General features: G+C 39.9%; 1 long non-coding RNA gene across 1 annotated transcript in view; it reads left to right on the top strand.

The window, feature by feature from the left end:
- Positions 1-397: 397 nt before the first annotated feature.
- LOC141789578 (uncharacterized) overlaps positions 398-23,379 on the top strand; it is an 89,041-nt gene continuing 66,059 nt past the window's right edge. The window contains exons 1-3 of the long non-coding RNA XR_012598218.1: positions 398-543; positions 7,427-7,676; positions 7,943-7,998. This is a non-coding gene — a long non-coding RNA (uncharacterized LOC141789578). The remainder of the gene's footprint in view (positions 544-7,426; positions 7,677-7,942; positions 7,999-23,379) is intronic.

Raw genomic sequence — 23,379 nt, 5'->3', positions numbered from 1 at the left:
AATGTATCTTCTTTCTACTTACGTCTGTAAAGCTTCATGTTTATAAACTTTGAGAGTAAACTGAGGCCACTCTCACTTCTGGCTGTTCAGAGGGATACTGGGCTGGCAATACAACTGCCCGGCTGTTAGCGACAATCCTGATTGGCCCCACTGCGACATGATTGATTAATTGTTTGCCAATAGGAGCTCAATACTCGAAGAAGCCCATTGGTCTCCAGAAGTAAGAAGCGCTTGCAGATTACACCTGTGACTCCAATGAGGTGGAAACTGAACATCAAATGTGGGAAAATTTGTTCAATTTATTGTAAACAAACGCACCCTGCAGGATGTATACGGAGGGGTGGGAAATAACTGTATCAGCCGACCACCGGGAAAAGTTTGGTTTGCTTAAGATGGAACCACCGTTCTTATCTAAAGCACAGTCTCCAGTATTTCTACACATCATGATCACACAATCATTCATATATTCAAGTGCCACCTTACGGACAATAGAGTATAACAAAAAGGGATCACGCGTTTAGCCGTTGTATGACCATTAAGAAGGTAGGGAGTCATCTGCATTATCTGAAAATGTGAAATTTGATGCTCTAGATATCATTAAAAAAAAGCTACAAGGTTAAAAATGAAACCGTCTGAACAACAAGACGATTTAACAGTGACACAAGTGCAATTTAGAATGAAAAGCGACGAAAGGCCACTAGATGAACTGAGCTAGCAAAGAACGGCCGTTGGTGTTTCGTTAAACTAGCCTATCACTACACTAGGCCTCCACCTGTTGTTGTTATACACCAGCTCAACACAGAAAGAGGAAAACTAGCTGTTTGTATCGTTGCAGTTTAAAAATACATTAATATATGTCGTTACAACAAGTTGCGACGTGGAAATTGCCACGTATCTACTTTGCATTTGCCGGTTAGCAGACAGTAACCCATGGTTGTGCCATCACAGTTGGTTATGCCTGCAGGCATAGTTAGCAGTTAGCAGGCCATGGGCTGCTAACTGCTAACTGTTAACCTTACTCTTGAATTTGATGTTAGGCTGAAACAGCTATTTTTTTTTAGACTTTACTCTTAATTTAGTTTTATTTATCATCTTCAGCCTCTGAGAAGGAGAACGAGTACATGAAAAAAAACAGCATAACACTTATTTTCCTGTCGCTTTAACTCTGATTTTCAGGAAAATACTCCTACTGTACTGTCAGTCTGTATTTAGTATTTAACCCAACAACCAGTGGTTCCAATTTTAACCCCATTTCTCACCAGCACTTCATCATAAGTCTTATCTTAACTGTAAACTAAAGTGCTAATCCTAAACCAAGCCCCACAGAAGGAGAGCTTTAAGATATTCTCATTTTGGTACGTTTGTATCTTCCTTTAACTGCAACAGTGCTTCAGTCCTCCTCAGTATGGAAACACGGAAGGAAACACGCACACACCAACATGTATGCACACTAATATCACTAACACACACATACACAAATCCAATGTCACCTCTGCCTCAGCCTGTTTTTTCCCAAAGGGTTTTATCAGAGCAGTGGAGGGCTGATTGGAGGAGGCAGCAGTAATGACTGCAGGTCATGAGGTCACAACCCTGTTATGATAACTAAACTCTGAGGTCAGACGCCTAAACCACAGCGTGCTCTGTCTGCTGATTATGTCTGATAACAGGATATGAATGCTGCCTTGTTATTATAACACTTCAATCAAAATTCATCATATATGAAATTTGGGTTTTGCTATTTTTTACAGCCAAATCTCCCACCCTGGTAGCAAATGAGCCTTGAGCTGGATATTTTCCCTTTATCTCAATTTAAGATGATCAAGTTTGGTTGTTGTTTAAAGCCTTTGAGGTGAGAGTATTGCAACAACAATACATGCATCATGACTCTAAATACAATTTGGACCAGAAGTTTATATAAAGGCCTTTTTATGTCTAGTATTTTGCAGGCAGGGTTGAAAAATCTCTTTTGGGTAATTTTACAGTGTTGAGTGCTGCCTTGTGTTTGATATCAGTAACCGGTTTATGGTTCTGATTTCTATGTATGCTTTTGGATCATAACTTTGCCTGTGTTAAGGTGATATGTTTATGGAGTCAAAGTGCACAGAAATACATTCAAAGTGGGGAAAAGTACGTATCTTGGATCTTGGCTTTATTTTCTGTAATGTGTCTGGTTTGATGTTTGCTGAAAACTTGCTCCTCCCTAGTGTGACATAATAAAAGAGAGCCCTTTAAAATATTGTTTGCAACCAAAAAATAGTGAATAAATGTTTTTATTCTGTTGAACCATGTTCATACATGCAGACAGACAGGTATGCTGGTAGTCAGGCACACAGAACAGGCAGACTGACATTCACAGACAGAGCACACATGTATAAATCTGGCATAATGCTGATTTCTACTTTCCCCAAAGAAGACTGCTAGGTTTGCAGAAAGGAAACAAGAATTATTCAATCAAACAGCTCTCCTTCCATATCCAGATTTGAGTCCAGCTGCATAAAGCTCGCCACATAATCCTTTTATCAAACCCTCCGATGGAATACTCTTATTGGAAATGCCCAGACGGAGAAATAATATTAAGGTCATTTCTATCTCTAGTTTATTTTCTCCTTTAAAAAAAAATCACCTCTGCTTTCCGTTTTTATCTTGAGACAATAATTACTTCAGGTTTGCAGGATAGAGACCTGACGGCTGATTATTTCTGCTCTCTGACCACTACGGGAATCTCTGCCCTCATCAGTAATAACTGAATCAAATTGTCCTTATTTAAAGCATCTCTGCGCTGTGGTTAGCCTCCGTCAGGCAGGTTGGAGGGGAAATGTAATGTGGGTCGGTTGGTGATGGTGGCTGCTGGTGCTAATATCTCTGAAGGGTGAGATAGAGAAGCTGAGGGAGCTGCTCTAGTGTCCTGTCAGCGTTTTACAGCTTCATATCTCTGCCCTCTGGATGGCTGTGTGAGGGTTTGAGTTGGTTTGTGCAGATCAGGATTTTCTTGTATTAAAACAATATTTCCGAGAGGAGGGGGATCACTTCACTTCTATCAGCTGTTTTACTCATATTGCATATTCTTTATGCAAGTACAGTTGGTTGCTGACATGCTCTTGTAATAGAACAATAGTGATGGCCCTTAATGTTTTCTTTTTATATCTTGCCCTCTGCTTTTGACAGTTAATGATTCAAGTGAGGAGTTTAGAAGCTGTTTCTACCCTCCACTTGAGCAGTAAACAAACTGCTGGACCACTTTCACTTTGACATATCGAATGAATTTTGTGAGATTCAAACAAACAGTTATAGCCTAAAAGATTAAATAAAATTGATTCATTAAAAAAAGTAACTATCAACTTTGATCATTCACTGACCTTTAACCTGCTACCTTCAGCAGATGAGGGATGGGTACCTTTCACATGAAACGATATCGTACTGATGCCCAATACCTTGCAATCAGTACCGGTACTCGACAGTACCAATTATTGGTACTTTTTTTTGTTTTTGTGGTAGAAAATGATCAATTTGTTTAATAATAAAATGTATTATTTTAATGTAACATATTTATTCTTCTACATATGACCTTATAATGCTGTGTTAATGTCAGGCATGGAAATCACCTACTCTTCCACTCCCTCACAGTCTTTTGTTTTTTTATTAATCTGTACCAGGTACTTTTGACACAATTTGGTCAGTACTTTTAAAAGTACCTAATTCAGTACCCATCCCTAGTATTGTAACTCTTGAAGTGGCACTCAGTGTTTCCTGGTAGGTCTAGTCTGAAAAATCTCCGCAACTGTTGGATGCATCACCATAAAGCAGGGGTGTCCAAACTTTTTTCAACGAGGACCACATTTGAATCTGTGAAATTCTTTCTAACAATAAAAGTAACAAATGAATGCTCTGCTTGATGAATATTTCTTTCAGTGATTTCTCTAAAAGATTAGTCATCAAATTCATGATTCAAGGGTTTTTATTGTGAATTTACTATGTATTTATACAAGGACTTACCGAAAAATCAAAATGTTGTTACTCTCTTCCAACAATATAAATAAAAAGATTAGAGTATAAAAAATTGTAAAAGATTCAAACACAAGAACATGAAATACAGCAACAGATAAGACACAAGAAAACTACCCTTGTACACGATGCAGTTAGTGCAGCATTGTAATGGTATAAGACACAAAGATGTGGAAACATACTTGTTTCATTATGACAGACTTTTGAAATCAAACCTCAACCTAACCCTCATTTGTCTGTTGATGTCAGATGATAGGTGGTCAGTTTTTTGTGAAGTTTTAAAGATCATTTTGACCTTCAAACAACATTTTTAGCTCAAAATGTTATTTGTCTTGAATTTTTAACATTTGTTTCTCACCATTTTCTGCACTATTTCATAACTTAAATCTAGTCACATGTTGTCACATGTGCTTTTGAACTCTGGATGTTCATGGACCATGATAGACACATTCAGAATGTACAGAGCTGTAGCTTCAAACAAGCATCCTATGCACAGTCCAGATGTAGTTTAATGAGATGTTACTGGATAGGCTTTGGTTTTGTTAGTGCACTTGACAAAAAATGTAAGGACCATGATTGATGCATTGTGGGATGAGTGCTCGGGGTGTGACTGGCCGCCAGACTGGACTTTGGACATGCCTGATGCAGAGTCCTGCACTGGGTTGGGTACCCGCAAAAACAGCTGATTTGCGGGTGGTTTTTAAAAACTTTTTTTTCCCGGGTTTGGATCTGGGTGGAAAAAATAACATGCGGGTCGGGTCGTGGGTTTTAGCTTGACACATCAAAATTAATATAAAATAATAAGAATACAAAAAAAATAAAAACGTAAGTTGTAAGCTGGTTGTAGGGCTGTGACCATATAGACTGTAAAAAACACGGACCTCATCCGTAACTCAGTACCATGATGGAAGGCTGAGCCACGCTATCCAGTTCTTATAATACATCCATGGTTGTGACATGATCACGGCTCTTAACTGCTGAGCGTCACTTAAGACTGAACAGAAAGTAAGTCTACTATTACACATGTAAAGGTCCTTTTAGAGATTAAAGTTTAAAAGCATTAAACGTAAAAAACGAGTGGTTTGTAGTTGTATGTGAGAAGATCTCCAGAGGGTTGATGATGGAGCTGAAGTCAGGCTTTTATTGGAAGAGTTGCTTCATTCAGGTGCGTTGTTTACTCACTGGCATCTGAACTATGGCGATATACCGTTCAAGTTTCAGACAATATGACCCGAAATTATTACTTTAAATAAGGTTAAGGGTCGGGCTGCGGGTCGGGTTTCAACGGGTCGGATCGGGTTGCGGCACTAATCGGGCTGATGGGCAGGTTTGCGGTTTGGGTGCGGGTTTGTACGTCCTCTGGTCGGGGCGGATCTTGAAAATTGGACCCGTGCAGGACTCTGGCCTGATGTAAAGCTTGTTGCAACATTTAAATTCCTGTTAGGGTTGATTGCAACAAACCCTAGCACCATCAAAATGTCAGATTTGATAGGATGAATGATAACATTGCTTCAGGAAATGATTTGTAAACAATGCTAGCATGCTAACATGAAGCCAAATCTTGTGAGCTCTTGCTTGTTTCTGCTGTTGTTTTCAGAGTGTGTACATGGAAAAGAACCTGGAGTAGAGTGCGGTCCTCGGCAAAGGCTTCATTAGAGATTAGATAAATTTAATTCATTCCTACTGTGAGACAAGAGCTGTACTTATGTTCACATCCTGTTCTTTCACTTGGTGCATTGCAAACTGCTTGTTGGCTTGGCATAGCAGTTATTCATTCCTGAGTCATACCGTCAGGCTCCTTTCAGAGTGTGAATCAGTTTTCGTTATATCAGAAGAAAAGACAAACAAAGCGGAGGCTGAAGTACGAGTTGCGAATTGACGAATGAAATTGACGAATGAATTTCTTTCTATAAAAGATGTCCAGTTGTTTTGAACTTTGTGATGCTTACTGTTTTATTTCCCTGACATGGCCTGGACCTGGACTCTGTGGACTCAGGAAATAGCTGCTCCCCCTGTCCATTAGTCTCTTTGAGCAGGAGAGGCTGTGCCAGGTCCTGGACCATTACTCCATCCTACACGCTGCAGTGTGTGATATGATAATGGGATAACAAGTCATAGTTCACTTTCCAATGGCTGCTCCTCAGCTCAAAGTATGTGTGTTTGTGTGTGTAAGCGAGGGCTCTGGAGCTGATTGTGTGTTTTTTTTTTGAGTGTGTAACTACAGGCCTATAATTATCCTCCTGAGGAAAACAAGTGCAGAGTGAGTGGTCCATTGTGGAAACAGGATTATAGCCTGTGAAAGAACAGAACGCTCCATGCTTTGTGCTGGCTAATGTTTTCAAGTTCAGTCTGAGCTGTTTGATTGGAGCTGGATGTGTGTGTGCGTGTGTGTGTGGGGATCTGTTTGAAGTCCAGTGGTCAGAGTTTGTTTCTTTCTAATTTCCATCCTGTCCGTTCTGCTGAATATAAAACTTTGTTGTCAAGGAATGTGGCCTTGTGTTGGGCCAGGGCAGGTGGTTATTAATATGACAACACACTCTCAAAGGATGCTGCACTTTTTCTTTTGCAATCAGGCATCTCATTTAGTTTGTTTTGACGAAGGTGTGCAACCTAGAGAAAGAGAGAGTGAGCATGAGGTGTGGAGACAAGGCGAGTGAAGAAAGAAAGAGAAAGAAAAGAGAAGGCAGGCTTTTCTGTCTCAGAGCTCCCCGTGTCAGTCGTGTAAGAAAGCCGCCAAACCAATAATTTTGTCAAGTTCTTTTTTTAGCGGAGCGGCTGAAGCGTCTTTGGATTGCCACATGTATAAAGGCAGCCCATATAAAGCCATTCACAGCACTGAATGAACACGCCATCTGTGGGGCTTTCTTATTTCCTCTTCTCTTTTCTTCCCCTCCTTTTTCAAGCCTTGTAATCAAATTTGAGCAAAATCAAATGGCGGGAGGATAGAGAGAGAGCAGTTGTGGGGGGTGTGGGAGGGAAGGAGGGTTCAATGAAAGTACCTTTTGTTGGTCTGAAACGAGCAAGTAATTTACAAAATGCCCTCCCTTTGTGCAGGGGGCTAAGGGAAGAAAGAAATCAGTAGCTTTTAGAAGCTAGGCCTTGCGCTGCGACGGGCAAGATAATGAAAGCCGTCTTGTGTTTGTGGGCTAGAGAGCATCTCAAAGGCAGACCGGGCCCCGGCTCAGGGTTAGCTCGGCTGCTGAAAAAAAAACAACACTCTCCTCTGTGTATGTGCGTGTATGTGTGAGTGTTTGTGTGTTTGGCAAAGAGCGGCAAAACAGGACGACTGTGCCCGGCTACTCTTGGCAGAGACACTCCGAGGAACAGACAGAGTTGTCGATGCTGAGGAGAGAAGAAGGATGAAAGAGTAGATTCACCGGCACTGAAGGCTGCTGATCTCCTCTTACCTGTTGTCCTGCTGCAGGTGCGTGCGGCCAGCCCCTACATTCAGAGGGGCAACACCTCCAGAGGGGAGCGATGAAGATGAAACACCCTGCAGGGAGCTTTGTGGTGACGGATAACGATGATCAGGAAAAGATATCAGACTGTTTCTTTCCAGGACGTCTTGGAGTGGGGCAGCTCATCGCTGGGGCACTTTACACTTTACCTGCATGGATCTGCTGGATTATTACCTGAGTGACACCTTGGCAGACTGCTGCAGTGGATTATTACAGGTCAGACCATTTGGAATAATGGTGGATTTCTTCTTGTCCAAACTAAACTTAGCATTAACTTGTTGACTTGAGAAAAAGAAACAGAAAATGTTGAACAGGTTATTTACCTGTGAGGCTGTCAAAACAATAATAGCTTCAACTGACTTATGAGTTTTATTTATTATCTTATTATTTCATGCAGAGGCAGTCCCTCTTAGAGATAAGATGATTAGTTAGCACAACATGTCATTAAAGTGTGTTTAATGTCCTCTGTCTCTGGCCTACAGGTCGTTCAGAGGGGACAGGCTGTTACCTGAAGTCTCTCCTAACGATTCGTTTACTGGTGAGTCCTGACAATTTTCAGTGGTCATTTAAGTGTTTTTCCCTTTCCTCTTCCTCCATCACTTTCTCGCTATCTCCGTTTCTATCTCAACCCTTGAAGTTTTTTCACTGTGTATCTCTCAGGCAGACACCACCTTAATTCCACTTAGTTATTGTATATCATAAGCCATCTTAGAAGTCTCGTGTCATCTTAATCTTGAAAAGATGAATTTCTTTCTTGCCTTGGCCATAAAGTACCTTGTCTTTACAGGTGAGTTCACTCTCTTAAAGTATGCAATGAAAAATTATCTTGTAATATTTGTTAAAGTGCTGCTGTCATTTAAAAACAACAATCCATGTATTAGTTAGTGTTTGAATTGGTTTTAATGGATTCGCTTTACAATTTCCCAAAGCACAATATGACTTTTTAATTTCTTTTTCAGAACCAATCATCAGTCCAAAGACTCTTTAAAGTCATTTCTGCTATTTAAGAAGCTATACGCTAAAAATGTTTAACATCAGACTGAATTTTGGGGGTATTTTTTTTCCTTGAAATGGACTGTTTCTCACTATAAGTTTTCCTTTTCTCTTGCTATGTTGCATTGAACTTTTAAAGTGCTTCTGCAGTGCAAAAAATTGTTGTCAGTATTTTATTCCTTTTTTTTTAGAACTTTCAACCTTGCAAGAACAAGGAGCGATTGCAGAATTTTAAAAAAGACAGTTATGTCTTTGGCGGGTTATCTTCTTTGCCAAATTTTAACAGACGTTGGAAATCGATGGTTTGTATTAATCGTGATGCGACGCTGCCATAGTGAAAGTGCAGTGCTGGTTTGACTGTTTTGAAAATATCCACTGAGGATGCACCAATCCAATGTATCAAAATCTGGATACAAACACTGATACCTTTGGCATTGGCCGATACTGATCTCATCTGATTTGATCTGATACCAGTTTTAATTTAACAGTCTCTCTTCTTTAAAATGAGCATGAAATGGAGAGTTGTTTTAGCAACTTCAGAAATTTCTAACTTTGTAAACTAAATTTGAATTGTTGGTATTTTTTTACATGGGATTGTCAATGTGTAATGAGTAAATCTCCAACTCTAACAGGAATTGCAGTTAAATGGTAAACCTCAGCAGTGGATGAGAGAGGATTTAAACTGTCATTGAAAGTCACTGTCAGAATATTTGGCGAAACAAAAGTGTAAAACACCTCCAAACTGCCGAGGAGTTGTAAATGTCCTTCTTCACATTGTTCTGGCTCTGCCTGGCAAAAATGCACAGACTTACAGATGCTGATGACATAATACTTGTGCATGTCTGTTAGAAACACAGGAGATTGTGGATCTGAGGATTGGCTCTTTGCTGCTGATTTCTGGTCTAACTTTATGAGTCTGTATCAGCACCTAATACCAGGAACATCTCAGCGCACCCCTCGGATATACATTTACTTAAGTGCATCAAAATCAATCCTCAGTTCCTGCTACATTTTAAATGAACTGGTTAAGTTTCCAAACAGCTGTCAAATGGAAACATAAAGCAGTACATGGGCTGATATTGTACAAAAGATGGACTGACTATTAACGAAAGTGTAAAAACTCCTTTAGTGTATCTTTCCCACTCAACTAAATACTTATCAAATCTTATCTTTGATTAGAATGGAGAATTTTCACCATCTTGAAAGTCCATGACAGACTTAACAGTCACTTCTGAGTATTTGTTTGTCCATATAAAATGTGCTAATCCCTGCTAACAAACCTCCAATGTATTCAAATCCAGGGACAAAAAGCTAATGATGACTCACTGGGCCCAAGAGTGACAAATCAAAACTTTACTACCAGGTATTCACTTATACACTCACCATTTACTCAAAGAATATTTATTAACAAGTCAAAGCGATTCATCACAAGCGCAATGCTCATCAGCAGAGTGTAAAGTTTTGTGTAGGTACAGGCAACAGAAAACACCTGCAAACAAACTTTTGTGATGCAGTAATAATTGGTAACCCACCCAGTACACTTCTTCCATCAGCTTGGTCAAGTCACAGGAACTTACCGGTTATACGGCTGTAATTAGAGCACTTGGTCTGCAATCTACACTCCCTGTGATTCATTTACATTACTTCTTACTAATGAAATTCTGTATGCACTCTGCTAAAGTTGATCTCACTATCAGTAAAGTTTCACACTTTCCCTCCTATAAATAAGCTAACGTCATTGAAATGAGCTGATTCCTCTGCTGGCATATTGAAATGTCAGAATTTGCACTGGAACAAATACACTAGTTAATATTCACTTGGAACAGAATGAGAAATAAGCTATCTTGGTGTTGCCACTCACTGATAGGCAGAGCCTCAGTCTGTCAAGACGGTTCTACTCACTTAGTCACACGGCATGCATCGCTGCTTTAATTGTTAGCAACAAACAGGCCAACCCCTCGATCCCCAGCACAGGTGTGTGAGTGAAGGGGGAGAGAGGTTGACACTAGCTTTGACTTTCTCGTCTCTGAAATTTAAGTCCCATATAGTATTACTTGAAGACTAATTTACTTCATATATTTCACAAGATCCTACATCTTCATTTCAGAGCTACGTTTGCAAGCTATAGATGTTAGAGTTGGCATAATTATTAAAAACTCCTTTGCATTAAGGAAACTTGGGGAAAAGAAAATCTATCTAAATCATTTAATTAAAATGTATACAATACTTATCGCGTTTGCAGTTCTTATTTTTTAAATAAAAGATTCCCAACCCACTGCTGTAACATCCATGTTACTTATGCCATGTGCACGCACTGATAGCACTGGATGCTAACAAACGTTAGCCAATTAACCCACCAACAAAATGAGATGGTGGTTGACTTCGAGCAGCGAGAAAGTCTGTGCTTCTTCTACATTTGTGCAAATGAGCATAATTTGTTGAACCTCAATCATAAAAATACAGAAGTGGAGTCATGTATTTCAAAACGGATGTTGATTTGGATGAAGACAGTGGGTGTTGATAGCTCATCTCTATTTTTATTTACCAACTATCAGTTGTAATCAAAATGACCTAGAAGCTGTATAACCTCACCAATGCTAACGAACCTACTGCTTGTGTGATGAATCAAACAGCTGTTTTTTTTGTACATGGTTGCTGTGTTGATTTTGTTCTTTTTCAAATAGATCACTCCAGGGTTAGATTGGAAACATGGAGGAAAAGATCTTCTCGTTTTTTTCAGCTGCTTGACTCATCAAGTGGTAGACTTGTTATGATTGATGCTGTAAAAAAACCATTAGGCAATTCAATCACCCCTGTTAGTCAGTGTAAAGATAGTGATAGGCTAATGCTACTCAGTTTCTCCAACCAAAAAAATCACAGCATTCAAGTTCTGTATTTTTGTGTAGGGTGTCTGTTTGACGAAAATACCCACCAACCCAGATGTTAAAGAGGCATTGCCCCCCTTGCTGCCCCAAGTCCAACTCATTGTAGCGTCCAGTGCAACTATCAGGCATGCCATTACTTGCATCATGATAAAAGGAGATTATGGGGTTATGACGCACATACAGTCCTGCAATGGTGTTGGCTTTAACCTGCTTTGAAATATTACAGTGTGACTACAAAAGACCCAAGGAAAAATGCACCAGTTTTCTTTTCTTTATTTATGACATGCCAAGCATATAAGCCATAGGAGTCAAAACAACCTTCGTAACTGCTATAATTGCCCAGCACAAGAATAATGCAAGTGTGCTTTCTAAGTGGCATTTCAAGGTTAAAAGTAGAATTCCTGTGACAGAAAAACAAAGAAAAAACATAAATAGGAATGTTTTGTGCAACTTTGACTGGCTATGACTGACTGACTATGACTTTTAGTACCATACCATGATATATACTAATTCCAGCTGTACTGTGTTGTTCTTTCACCTTCAGCAGAGTCACGTCATTTACCATATACGGTAATAGCCTCCTCTCTATTAAATCCTACTAGTTATTACTCTCTGCCAGGTTAGCAGTGTGTGTTGACCTGTACAGCTCCCTGAGGACCCTCTAATAACTGCTAATGGGCTGTTAAAGTAGCGAGAGGGGCCCCCACCGATCAGCACAGGATGGTCGGGTCTCACCGCCAATTACAGCTCATCGAACAGGAGAGGCAGAGGGTTGATTTCATCTGTGATCTGTGAGTGTGCACCTGTGTGTGTGTGTGTGTGTGTGTGTGTGTGTGTGTGTGTGTGTGTGTGTGTGTGTGTGTGTGTGTGTGTGTGTGTGTGTGTGTGTGTGTGTGTGTGTGTGTGTGTGTGTGTGTGTGTGTGTGCATCTGCCAGTCAGGCTCCTTTTTCACCATGCTAGCTGTGCACAAGCAGTCATTAGCAGCAGCAGCCCGTCATTAAGCCCATCATTTCCTCTGTCTGCCAGCTGACCTACTGATTTGGACAGCTTCTGTACTTAACCCATGAACTCTTTCCCTGCTCAACACATGGAGCAGTTGGTTTGTGTGTGTGTGTGCGAGTGAGTGTGAGTGTATTGTATGTGTTTATAGATGCAGCACAGCTTTTTTTCAGATGTAAAACATTCAGAATACAATGAGCTCATTTACTGTTTTATGTTATTTATGATATATTTCCCTTGTTAATGTAACTCTTTGTATTTGTACTTGGTTGTTGCAGATAGATTCCTTGTCTTTACTTATCTAAATAACCATGAGGAAATGTTAGTTCAATACAAACCAACTTATTCACTGCAGATTTAATTAATTTGATCTTCTATTTTGACCCTTGCTCAGATGAAGATTGTGTGACAGGGTACATAAGATGGAAAGATGTGGAAAGATTGTCCTTTTGTCAAATGTAATGTGCTTCCATTTTATGTTTGATGAGGCTTAGACAAAATTAATTTTTACAAAACTTCATAAGAATACAAAAAAGTCAGAATGCTGCTAAAAGATGAATCATTGTTTTCTAAGTACAAAAACAAAACATTTAATTAAGATCCTTGTTTGTTCATAGATTTTAGTTTAAATAGCTGTCCATGCCTGTCAGATCCCACTTTTTGAAAAAGGAGGGAGGGGAAGCTGATTAAAACATTTGCATCACTACATGCCATTAGCTTAGCCTTCTCAGTGCAGTTACTCCCACCTAAAGAAGGCCCTGTCTCTTGGGTCAAAGAGGAGTGAATGTGCAACTTAAAAGGAGTGCTATTTGAGTCATGGGGGCACATTTGTTTGCACCACAGACCTGAAATATCAATTAATCAATCTTCATTTATTTAGATCCAAATCTCAACAAATGTTATCTCAAGATGCTGATCAGTAACTTTAGATGTATAGGACATTTTAACTGCAGATTATTATTGATCTTCCCCACTAGTTATAAAATATTAACTGTGTTTTTTCTTTTTTAAATGTAAATTCTTCAAATGTATTAGGTGGAGACAAAAACCATAGCCAGTAATGTGAGCTATTCTCCTCATGTTGAGTGGCGGGGCAGCACCCTGGCACCCTCTATTGACTAACAGTTACTGCAGTCCAGTCATTTTTGATAGGCAAATCCATCAAAATATACATCTGGAAATACTGCAGCAATTAAAAAAAATATGTCAAAACATTACTTTTCTTTTGTAATTTAAAGTCAGAAAAAAATAAATACAAAGTTAGATTTCGTGCACAGATAAAACCGTTCATTAGTATAGAAAGATGAACAGTTTTTAAATAAGATAAACATGGCAGCTTGTATGTACTTAAACAGTATGGTCGTAGATAGAAAGCACTTGTCCGGTGGTTTTCCTGTAGCTCTGCTGTAAAATAAAGAGAACACGACAAACAATATGGAAAGCAGGACCCTTATGGTGGAAAATTATAATGCAGTTTAGTATGAACCCTGGACTGTTTTCTTTCAATTTTCCTGTTCATACTCTTTAAATCTGTGTTATAATTGTAAATTCCTTTTCTGTTTTTAAGGCAGGCTCTTTTTTCATTTTCAAGTAACGCTGAAAAAGAAATATGTTTGATCAAACAATGAAATCTGGTTTCTAGTAATTTCTTACTTTTTATATAAATTTCTCTCAGTTGTCATGGAGGCTCAGAGGAAATAACACAAAAGACGTGTTTTTTTTTTTTTTTAACATAAAAGCAATCAAGATACAGAACATCACATAGAATCACATTCAAAATTGAGCCTCTGTCAGGTGTGCATTTTGTGATTCCAACCTGCTCTGCAATATACAGGTAAAAAAAAATATATGTATCAAAATGCAATTTCTTTTTCACTTGACAGGGTTGTTTCCCCGCTGTCATGCTCCCACAAAGGCTTCCTGATTTCAGACAAACTCTGTAGCACCTTCACTTTGATGCTCAGTTTGTGTCTGTTTGCCTATTCCTCTTTGAAAACCTGCTGTAGAAAAAATGTATGTGTAATGAGGCTTTAAACAGGTGTGTTCTGGTCCCCCTCATTTAAATATCCACTAATACCTCCTGACTTCTCCACTTCTGGGATTAACCTCACGCTACTTTGTCTTAGCTGCCACTCACAGTGTCTCCCAGGAAGCCTCCGAGCAGTGATAGAAGCTGAAATTAGGGAGCTTTCTGCCCCAAAGCCGCTGCATTAAGGCAGCCCTCACCTTGGCCTGCGGGAGCTGTGTTAGCCGTACTGCTAATCCAAAAGCTAGTAAAAGTCAGCCAGAGACCTTAAGCTAACTAAAGCTACCTCTGCTCTACCTTGTCTTCCAGAGATAAGGTAATGAGGATACAGTGTGGGTTAAGGTGAAGTTTGGTGGTCGTGTGTTTGAGTCTCGGGTAGTAATGGATGACCAGTGAATATCTGGGTAAATACACTGACTCCCAGGTAGGAGGAGGAATCAGAGGGGTATTGTCTTAAAACGATAAGGCAATGAGAGGCTTACAGAGTTGTATCGGTGAGGTTGGAGAGACTCACACAGTAATACCTGCTATCTAGATGGGACACCACAGCTTGGGCCCTGAGCAGGCTAGGCGGTGTTAATATTCCTCTTTTGTCTTGTCCTGATAAGCTAATGAGGGTTATAGTGAGAGGTGATGAGAGTGTTAAGAGCTGCATTAGTGGACGAAGAGGAACAAGGGACATTCAGGCTGTTAAACTTCCTGGTTAGATACTATGGCAGTGTTGAAGCTTCAGGTGCTGGTCAGAAATCGGGAGTTGTGTCGTGCTGATAAGGAGGAGAGGGCAAGGTAAAAATTATGAGGGTGCTAAAATGAAAGATTCATTACCCAGGAATTGTCAGAGATTTACCAAAAATAACCTGTTTGAAAAAAGTCTTGCCCAAATCAGCCAGGCTAAGAAATTGTAAAGCATTTTCTTTTCTGTTGATATCGTGATAGTCTCGGAAGGGATGGAATTGATACCCCTTTCCAGGGATCTGCCTTTGACTTCTTCTGTCTCACACTAGTACCTATTTATGTCTGTAGCTGTATGGAGGTGTAGAGATAATGCAGCATCAGGTGAGTTTTTTGCAGTTGCAGAGATGTGGAAGAAGATGGCACTTAAGGGTTTGGAGGGTTAAGTTGCTAATATATGGAACATTTACCGCTGCTGATAATTATTTTGGTTATCTTATTTAATCCCACAAATTTTACAACCCAGTCTAAATGAGGGACGGGTACCGAATTAGGTACTTTTATAGGTACCGACCGAATTCTGTCAAAAGTACCGGGTACTGTTTCATGTAAAATCAAAAGGTACCATGTTTAGGTACCTAAATGCATACTTCTGACTGTGAGGGAGTGGAAAGGTAGCCAATTTTCCATGCTGGACATGAACACAGCATTGCAAAGTTATTTAATGAAGAATGAATACGTGTTGTCAAAAAAAAAAAAACACATGTATTTTATTACTAAACAAATTGTAATTTTTTACCACAGAAACACAAAAAAGTACCAAAAATTGTTACCACTGAGTACCGGTACCATATCGTTTCAAATGTGAAAGGTACCCATCCCTAGTCTAAATGCCCTCTTTACCTTTCAAAATTAAACCATATGCATAAAAAGAGTAAATTATGGCAGTAAATGGGCAAAATAAACAACATTCTAATGAGGCATCTCTTCTCTAAAGCTTAAAAAAACGGTTGTTTACATTCTTAAAAATCAAATTGTTGGTTGAGTGTTTCCCACTCATCTGCTTTAGACATAAAGACTCTATTTTCTTTTCCTGTTTACATCCCACACTAGTGGCCCTTCAAAAGCTTTATTTATGAGTATAGTGTAGATGAAGCAGCTGTGATTACTCCTTTTCAAGCGAACCTTTGTAAAACAATCACACTTTTCATCCTTACAAACTCTATACTTCATTCACAGTGTCATTACACAGCTTTTTATGCTCTTGGTATTACCTTGACTACCTTCAATTGGTGTTAAAGGTGGAGATGGAAGGGGACTAATTCAAATGTTCTTGGTTTTCTTGACTTGCATGACTTCTCTCAAGATAGCTCATGTTTCTTTCACTAAGTAAGTGGCTGGAGCCAGTGGCTTTATTCAGTTACTGTTGTATTATGTGAAAATGAGTTCTTACATTTCACATTTCGCAGTTTTACATAAACGGGAACTTAACTTGACTTTTTTCTTGCTTGAAACTTCTGGCAGTGATGGCAGCACATCACAACTATAAACTATTCATAAAAAGATGTTTATTAGACATATCAACCATCTGAGACATGCTCTTACCAGCTATGATAATCTCACGTGAACAACAACCCCTTTTATCATTAGATCCCCAAAATATATTTTTTTATTTTTGATTAGCTTGTTGTGTCTTTTCAGTTGTTTACGGAGAGACATGCCATTCTATGATAGCTTGCTTATAAAATTAACCCTGATCAGTAGAAAATAAGCTGTCGTTTCCCCTATTTACCCCATCTTTAAAAAAAAACCCATACACACAAACACCCAGAGTGACGTTGTGTAGTAGTCTTTCCCTCTTTCATGATTTGTTATTTCAGGTTATTGAAACCTCATTGTGGGAAATAGAGGGCTGCAGCACTCAACACTCAACCAGCATGGCGTGGATAGTGGATTACACATAATAGGCTGACGTTTAATCTGAGAGCAGAGAAGTGGATGGAAAGCCCAGAGAGGAGGGTAAAAATCAATTTACAGCAGATTTTTGTTTTCTCTCCTTTCTCTATGTTTCACCTTTTTTTATATCTGTCTTTTTTTTTTTGTATGGAGGATAACTACGGTTTCTGTCATTGTCTTTTCTTTTCGTTCAGCACATCGTTGTCTATGATGGTGCTGTAGAAATAAAATATGACCCTAACTTTGTCATACGTTCACTTAAAAGGAAACTTGATGCGTTGGATTTGAATCAAGAGTATGACATGTAATGAGCCTCAGTGGCCAGAGGACAAAAAGAAAGTGACTGATGAATATGTGTGTGTGTGTGTGTGTGTGTGTGTGTGTGTGTGTGTGTGTGTGTGTGTGTGTGTGCAGCCTCCAAGATACGGGCTGGGTAAGCAGTATGTGTGAGTGTGTGTGGATCTATAACTAATGGAGCAGATGATGAGGCCTCATGTAATCGCCTGCAATCCATCAAACAGCAAGCTGACAGCATCACAATACACAGCCTGGGGAGAGGAGTGAGGTGGGGGGGTGAACACACACACATGCAAGACTACACACAAACACATATGCATACATAAAGTGATGTAAACACGATTTTTGTCAAAGAGAAATTTGAAACTTCTACATTTCTTCCCTCTAATGAAGGGTTCCTGATTTAAGTGTTAGCTTGGTGTGTAGCATTGTTGGTTCAACAGCTGCTGAGAGACATCTGTGTACAAAACAGACACCTAAAACACACACACACACACACACACACACACACACACACACACACACACACACACACACACACACACACACACACACACACACACACACACAGGCTTTATATGTTCTCTCTAGTCCTTCATCTGAGTGCAATTACAGAAATGGGTCCAAAACAAATTGATGGTGCAATAAAAAGGTGTTTCTTGCTTTTTACATGCGAGTACATTTTTTCTTAATTTCTGCAGAAAAATAGTGTTTGCAAAGACATGCCAGCTGTGAGCTTGAATAGACCTGTATTGATTGGAATGTGTGTGTGTGTGTGTGTGTACAGGTGTCTGTATGAACCATCATTTGTTGTTGGTGGTAGCATGTGCATGTCTCAAGGCCTTCCCGCAATCTCTCTCTCTCTCACACACACACACACACACACACACACACACACACACACACACACACACACACACACACACACACACACACACACACACACTCACACACACTCACACACACTCATACACACTCACACACACTCACACACACACTCACACATGGACTGGCACCCTGCTCTGCTTTTAGAGCCATTACTGTCAAACAGCTGTTAGCACGTCAAGAGAAGTGGTGTTGATGGGAGAGTTGGAAGGAGGGGGAGAGGCTGAGGGATAAATGGTCAGGGCCAATAGATAGATAGATAGATGGACGGATAATTGGGTGTAGAGGAGAGAGGGAGGGGAGCGAGGGATGAAGTGGTGTATGGATGAATGGTAGGGTGGAGAGGGGAGGAGAAGGAGGGGCGGCAGGGCCTTCTCTAAGTGAGGACAGATTGATGTGGGTGTCAGAGAGGACTCCAAAGAGGAACAGCCCTTTATTTGACAGTCAATTATCAGATAGACCCAGTGGCCTCGTAGTCCACGGCTGTCACCCTCATACAGTACATAAGTGGGTTTCAAACACTGGCTCGGCAACCAGAGGTGGACGACTGAGGGATTAATGAGGACTGAAGAGAAAAACACTGGTTTTAGTTGTTGAAGGTGTGTCAGTGGGAGTTTTTTTAAGTGTTCTGTATCATGTTGGAGCATGTCTGCTCTTTTCTATTTTACCCTCAGAAGATGGTCAGGCTGTGTTAGGAATATGAGTGAAAACGCTCCCCTTAAAAGACCCAAAAACATGAGTTGTTTTACAAGATTAGCTGATATGTGAGGCAGACAAGTGGATGCCTTTTTGGAGGGAGTGGAGTTTTGTAGCTCCTGCTTTTGTAAAATATAAGTGAAAAAGTAAAAGACATTTTTTCACCCCACATACCAGATTAGGGATGGGTACCTTTCACATTCGAAACATTACAGTACCAATGTCCCCTACATGGCAATTGGTATTGGTACCTTTTGATTTTATGTGAATCGGTACTTGGTACTACAGACAGAATTCGGTGGGTACCTCAAAAAGTTCCTAATTCGGTACCCATCCCTATACCAGACAGACCTTATATGAATAAAAAAATTCATATTAAAACACACAAATGGTACTAAAAGATAAAAAAAAACAACAACACAAAGCCCAAATGGTAGAAGAGGTTAACAAAGAAAAAAACAGATGGTGAACTCAGACTAAGAAGAGCTGTCTTAAAGAAGGTAATGATGTAAAAAATATGTCACCTCTAGCAATAAAGTTCAAACTTTAATGATCTAAATAAAAATCAGATTGCAGAAAGAAATGCTGACTAAATCTAAGGCTAAATTAACTCTCTTGATGATTTCCAAGAATATTTTAAAGTATCAAAACAAAAAAGATTTGTTCTTAGATTTTCACATCTTTATGAAAGTTGACAATGATAATAAGATGATTGAATCTGACTCGACATCCCCCACTGATACAGACAGACTATATTTCCCTTTTTCTCTCCAAAATGTTGTTGTCAGCTGTAGCTGGCACACGATTATTCTGTGCACTCGATGGGGATGGGAAAGTTTCAAGCAGCGCACAAGTGTGCAGCGTCCTTTCAGACAAGGTCAGCGGTAGTGGTGTGTGTTGCTATTGGCTAGCTGTGGCGCCTTATGATGAAGCCTCATGTGTGCTATTCAGTGCTTGGCCTTGAGCTGGGATGCCACAGACAAGCACTGTGGAAAATAAAGAGAAAACACATTTATGCTGATGAACTGTCATGAACGGTGGACACAAGAGCAGATATATGAATAGATATCCTGGCATTACACTTATAGTCACACACTAAATTATTTTATCATGTTTTTAGCCAAAAGGACACTGAGTGTAATTTTGAGGCAAAACAGGAAAAAACAAACGTCTTTACGTTCAGTTTAACACTGCAGGATGAAATTCAGGCAAAACATTCAAAGTCAAACGTTACTTTATTAAAGGGGTTGCACCTGTGCACGCCTTGACTGTACCTGCGTAATGTGTCAGAGACCATGGAGGCATTTTTTGTGGCCTGCATTGTCCATTGACCCAGAATAGAATAAATATAATTTCCTCAAACCACCCTCTGACTTCTAAAAAGCAAATTACCTAGTTCTTGTTAAATATAAATGTTCATGCCTGGATTTCTAAAGGTACAATGCATCAACGATTCTCTTGGAGTAGAAAATCAGATGTCCCTCTGAGTCTCTGTCCATGGTGCTGAACACCATGGAGCCACTGCATGATCTGCATGACTATACCAGAAATTTACCGATAATGGTGTATAAACTAAAATGAAAATAAACCAGTCATTGACTCATCCTTTTTTTCATCTGTTTTTAATCAGATTTAAACTTTACAAAGGCAAGATGGTCTCACTATTACAGCTTTTCTTTTTTTAATGTATTTATGTACACTCTTGCTTTCATGCCTGCTAATTTGATTTCAATACTGGTAACCAATTTTAAGGGATAAGCATTTTGTTCAGAAGTTGCTGCTAACTATTCACTGATTGGTGAAATAGTTCCACTCCCACCCTGCAGGTGTAGGGAGATAAAGATCCATTAGATAACGGTGCAAATCTGTTGTAGGCCAGTTAGTTACAAGACCTTTGTGTACATTCTAGTTTTACTTAATAAAGTTTGCACTCAACATAGTTTTTTGTTGTTGTTGTAAATATTCCTCCCAAAGCTTTTGGCACAAACACTTTATTTTATTATTATATGTAAGTTTTGTTACATAATGGAAAAAAGCTAACTGGGGCTGGTAGAAATGCCTGGAAAAAACATTTTGAATGAGATATTTGTCACATAAACTGTTAGAGAGAATGAAATGATTAAATATTTAAAAATCCAATTTTTGAAATCAGGGCCATTTCAGATTGCATCTAGAGGTATAAGATGAGAGTCTGAGTGTGAACTGAGAGGGAGTTTTTTGTAAAAACAAAGAGCAGACATTCAGTATATGGAGTTAGTCTGTGAAAGAATGTCAAACTTATGGTAGGTTTAAAAATTATTTAAACAAAAGATTATTTCACCTACATAAATGGAGATTTTTAAAAACGAATAAAAAAGTGAAGAAATAAAAAAATATCCGGTTGGGTGGATCCGTGTAGCGGTGTTAAACGGAGCTGGTGTTGACGCGATGACAAGCATCTTGCAACAAGTCACTGGGTGCTTCCCAATGTGCCAAAATGCAGTCTCCTATCTCCTCTCTCCTCCGCGACACCGGAAGTACTTTGTGAGCAGCCATATTGGAGGACATTCCAAAGCGCCAAATGTGCTCGGAGGAGAGAGGAGAGAGGAGAGAGGAGACTGAGCTGGAGGAGGCATAATCGAGGAAACACAAGTGCAGGCTTCGCGGAAGTCTTTTCACTGACAGACACGCCCCCTTGTGACGTATCAGAGCCGGCCACAAAGCGTCAGCTGTCCACATGTGTGAAACGTGAGCACCATGGAGCAAGATACGCTGTTTGAGTGTAAAGCCTGGCTCGCACTTCAGGCATCTCGCCCGATTTAACCCAGATTCGGTCCTCCCCACAATCAGGGAAGAAATCTGGTCGGGGACTAAAATCAGCCCCGACGTTCGGCGAAGATTATCTTCTAGTGTGAGCTGTTGACAGATGAATCTTTAGCCCCACGATCGTCTTACAGACTCGTCGGAGCCGCCCCGATAATTTTCAAACATGTTTGATATTTATCTGGATGATTACAACATTCATTCTCACTGAGGATGACTATAGATAATTAGAAAGAGCCCCAGAGACCGGACAACAGACAACAAGGCTTATAGTGAAACTGAAAGGCTCTGGGTCAGCTGACTGCGCGCTCCACTGGCTCACTCCAGCCAGTTCAATAATGCCTTTAAAAATAACACATAACCACGCCATTTTCATGCAGTAGCAAACTGTTGTTTTGTCAGTGATTGATGTGAGATCATGCCATTATTGGCTGATACAGCAACAGTTTCACCTCTGTCCCTCTGCGTGCGCGTAATGGATGAAAGGCACCGCTGCAGACAGCTCTGCTTCTCTCTCCTCCTGTCCCACCAGTGCGCTAAGCAGTGCTTATAGCAGAATAAACACATTATTTATCAACACAAAGTGGCCCTAATATAAGAATTAAAAACTATCAATCTGGGCCTGGGAAAACTTGACATTTTTCTTGTTCATTCATGAACATATTCATGTTAAACTGATCTAAAAGTGAATATGAATTTTCCGTGGTCGAGCGCCCTGTTGTTTACATTATTTTCCTTAATTTAGTTTCTCCCGTGCGTTCAGACCGGTTTATCCAGCTGTGACGCCGCCATCACTACAAGACTGACGTCATGTGACGCTCCGGAGGAGAGGACATCTCAATGCTCATAAAATGAACCTCCTCGTCTCCTCTCTCCTCTCTTCGTTTCCTCGCGTCTCTGGCATGCATCTCTGGTGGGCGGGACTAAGACGCAAGTGGAGGAGGCCAGTGGAGGAGGCGTGGATGGAACTTTGGAGCTTTGAGAAGCACCCACTGTGTTTGACTGCGCATGCTCATAATGTTCTTCTTCTATGGTTTTCAAATTTTGCTAACCTGCCACTTATTGGCCAGGCATGGCATTGCAGGCTTCAGAGGCGATCGTTTTCAGTTTGGCCTCTTCGTATGGACAGAGATATTTCTGTGGTGTGGACGGAGATTTTTTTGTAAACAAGGACAAAGATATCCGATCAAAAAAATATCCATTTACGTGTGGTTCAGACCTAAAAAGAATAAAGATTACAGTAAATTAGCCCTCACTCTGCATTTTGCAGCAAGAGGCAGAACTTTTTCTTTGACTTTACTTGCAGAAATATGTACCTCAAAACTGTGAGGTAACACTTTACAATCACAAAATAACACAATACACAATGAGACACAATCAAAACCAAACAGGACTCATAAAAACACAACATAAGCAGCTTCATTGAGATCTGAACTAACGGACTGACTTTACAGTGCAGGTTTTACATAATGGAGATACTTTATGGCAACTGGGATAATGACTTTCATAAATAATTTTCTTCGTACAGGGGTCTCTTCACCTTTTTCCTGGAGAAAAAGCTGCAGCTGTGTTCCCCTGGATGGCTGCTGTTATCTAAATATTATAACTCAGGAGATGGAATTCTTTTTTAAGATGACAGGACAGCTGAGTTAGTTTGCATCCTTTAAACATACTTCCAATGTAACCAGTTTGACAAGTTTGGACACA

Source organism: Halichoeres trimaculatus, unplaced genomic scaffold, assembly GCF_033239565.1.
Source record: "Halichoeres trimaculatus isolate MK-OKI-2021-1 unplaced genomic scaffold, fHalTri1.1 fHalTri1_scaffold_4, whole genome shotgun sequence".
In the NCBI taxonomy this organism is placed as follows: domain Eukaryota; kingdom Metazoa; phylum Chordata; class Actinopteri; order Labriformes; family Labridae; genus Halichoeres; species Halichoeres trimaculatus.
Note: the sequence above shows the minus strand (reverse complement) of the source record. Positions and strands in the feature narration are given on the sequence as shown.